Source organism: Salvia splendens, chromosome 16 (genome assembly GCF_004379255.2).
Source record: "Salvia splendens isolate huo1 chromosome 16, SspV2, whole genome shotgun sequence".
Lineage (NCBI taxonomy): Eukaryota > Viridiplantae > Streptophyta > Magnoliopsida > Lamiales > Lamiaceae > Salvia > Salvia splendens.
Window position 1 is genome coordinate 21,511,584 of NC_056047.1, and position 3,185 is coordinate 21,514,768.

At 30.6% G+C, this 3,185-nt stretch overlaps 1 long non-coding RNA gene across 3 annotated transcripts; it reads right to left on the bottom strand.

The window, feature by feature from the left end:
- Positions 1-579: 579 nt before the first annotated feature.
- Positions 580-2,386, bottom strand: LOC121770053. Of its 3 annotated transcripts, XR_006043745.1 has the most exons (5): positions 2,200-2,386; positions 1,518-1,620; positions 1,208-1,278; positions 1,009-1,120; positions 580-716 (listed from the first exon to the last, which is right to left on the bottom strand). It is a non-coding gene; the product is annotated as an uncharacterized LOC121770053 (long non-coding RNA). The 3 variants fall into 3 exon arrangements; XR_006043744.1 differs by having other exon boundaries at positions 580-1,120; positions 1,518-1,616; positions 2,200-2,383; XR_006043743.1 differs by having other exon boundaries at positions 580-1,120; positions 2,200-2,383.
- Positions 2,387-3,185: the final 799 nt, after the last annotated feature.

Below are 3,185 nucleotides of genomic sequence, written 5' to 3' on the forward strand. Positions count from 1 at the left end.
CAAACCAAAAAAATTATTGCACCGCGAGACACTTGAATCATCCCAATCAATTTGGCTAAATACAAACTCAATCAACTATGTTAAATCATTAGTGAAACTTAGTAGTTAAGAAGATAAAGACATTTTTTTAATCTTTTTAATAGATCGACACTACTACAAAATTGGCTTATTGTGGCACTCGAAATTGCCACTAGAAATATGTTGTCATTGCACTTTATTTATAATGGCACCTTAAGCAAGTGCATTAACGATGACTGTAATGAAAGATCACACGTAATTAAAGACTCAGTTTTATTGCACGTGAAAATGTCATCAACCGTAACATGTGGGGCACTTAGAAGTGCCTTATAGCATAATCTATGGCTACACTGATTATTATAATTCTAAAATTACTAATGACCTCCATACAAATATATATTTACATTTCTCCCTGCAAATTTCTGCAATTTACATTTTTATAATTTATATTTTGCTCCTTCAAACATATATAAACTTTTCATTCTTCAATTATTTAAACTTTCTCCCTTTCAAGAGGCATAATTATAATAAACATTCAAAATACGAAGTAAACAGCCATCATATCATCAATTTACTTAATACTTTCAATAAAATAGAAGTCATACAACATTCGAATATGAAGTGTTAAAAATATCCTACAAAACTACATTCCAAGATTTAAACCATTACGATCGTCCAAGCAACTCAGTTCCCTGCATCTAATACACAATTAAATCAAAATTTAAACAAAACCAATCAATTAGACAAAGACATGTAAAGGAAACAGGGCAATATATTGACATGGGACTCCTTGGTGGCACTTGTTAAAAAACTTAGTCAACACCTAGGGAATATACAAATCCTTATATGGAGTCCCAAACATAATAAAGAAAGCAAAATTATATATGTATCAAGCTTCGCTGTGCGAAACAATCTAAATTTTAAAAGTATTAAAATACTAATATGCATTTGATAACTGTGAAATCAGAAATAAAATGTATCAAGTCTCACTGTCAAAGCTTACTCCACGAAAGTAATTAACAATACACTATGCTCGCATGATCGTACTTGGATGTAGTAATCTGAGCACCATTTCCATCATTGCAAGATGTTCCAAATGAATCTGGAAATAGCCTCAATTTTGTAATATTCAACCATAGAGATTATATCACACTTAAAAACAATAAACAATTTGAAATATGAAACTTACTGATCACAATTCATCAAGTATGCAATCTCTATACTCCACATATCTTGGACATGGGTAGTTGCATCCAAGACCTTGTAGAAACAAACAAAGATGACTCTTAGACATAAAGTGCAATATATCAAATATGAAAAGCAAAACAGTGAGAACAACCTATAATCTAAAATATGTATACATAGAACAAAAGGCAAAAAATGGAACGTAGTTAAAAAGGAACAAAGCTTAAGCATACTTTTAACTATGTTTTAAATTCTTATCAGATTACATACTCAAATGAACACCAAAAAACAAACAAAAAAACAATAGTTTTTACCTTTGTGACATATTTGGTTTGTCTTGCAAAACAAAACAAGCATTGCTCCGTCCTTAGAAGCCATAAGTGCTTACATTGAGTAAAAAACACATATACAACCTGACTATCGATAAACAGAGTACAATTTAGAGATCCAACAGAAGTAAAAATATATTTGCTAAATAGAAAAATATATACTACTTTGAAAGAAGGAAAATTAAAACTCACTTTGATAAACCCAACTCACAACCAAATACTAAGTTTTCTCGATCTCCAACCCAAGGCATCCCAAACTCCAGAACTTATAAAATTCAGTCCAACAAAGTTTTTAGTGACTTAATCTACACCAAATTATCCAAATTCTAAACTTGGAATTGCAACATAACTGTAATCCATAAATAAAATTGCAAAATAAATTCATTAACATCTAGGGTAAGGAGTACAATTTTTAGGACCATTGTACACAGTGAGATAACAAATGAGTGAAATCAAAGGTCGTATTGTTTCGTCTTGCTTGACTCGCTACAAAATTCACATACAAATTAAATGGTTCAAATTAATCAATTACACCACAAAATATAGAAATCAAAGAGAAACACTTTAAATATCTGTAGATAGTGCAAGAACGGCAAAATTAAAGAGAACTGCAAATTAACCAATTACACCACAAAATGTAAAAATTAAGGAGAAGCGCTTTAACTACCGGTGGATAGTGCAAGAACGGTAAAATGCAGGACTACACCAACATACAATCCTGGCACTTGCAGATTAATTCGAGGCTTCTTCGATTTGTTAGATGAGAAGGCGTTAGGGTTTGGCTGGGAGTTGATGGCGGTGAGAAGGTGCTGGGTGGGATAAGTAACGGGAGTATTAGTGGTAAAGTTTCCACCAAATTAAGTATATCAAGGTTTCAAATTTTTTAAATTTTGGAGTACTAATTGAGTTATAAAATTTTAGAATATACTAAATCTTAACAAGTTTAAGGAGTGGAGTATAAGTTACCGCCAAAATATTTACTAAATGTTTCTTTCTTCATTTACCATTCCAATATTCCATTGATAATCAAAAGATGTTGATTATTGGAAGTGCCAGTAAAGGACTATTATTATGGCTTTTACTTCTCAGTGTAATATAGGGGTGTGCATTCGGGTTTCGATTCGGTTTTTTGTCAAAACCGAACCAAAACCGAAAAACTGAATTTAGTTCAAAATCCAAACCGAACCGAACCCGAAAAACCGAAAAACCGAAGCCGAAAAACCGAAAACCGAACTTAAAAAACCGAAAACCCCGAACAAAACCGAAAAAACCGAAAAACCCGAAAAATAAATATAATATTAATATATATATGTGTAATTTATTTTATTTTATATATACTAATAGAATATTTATATATAATATAAAATTAATAATACATATAATATATATAATATAGTAGAATTTATTAAAATAATATACTATATATTATATATAATATAATATATTTAATTAATAGAATATATATATAATTCGGTTATTCGGTTTTTTTCTTCGCCCGAAACGAACCGAAAAACCGAAATTTTTCTATTTTCAAAACCGAACCGAACCGAAAAACCGAAATAACCGAACCGAATTTCAAAATTTCAGTTTGATTCGGTTCGGATATTCGGTTTCCGATTTTTTTGCTCACCCCTAGTGTAATATAGTGTTTGG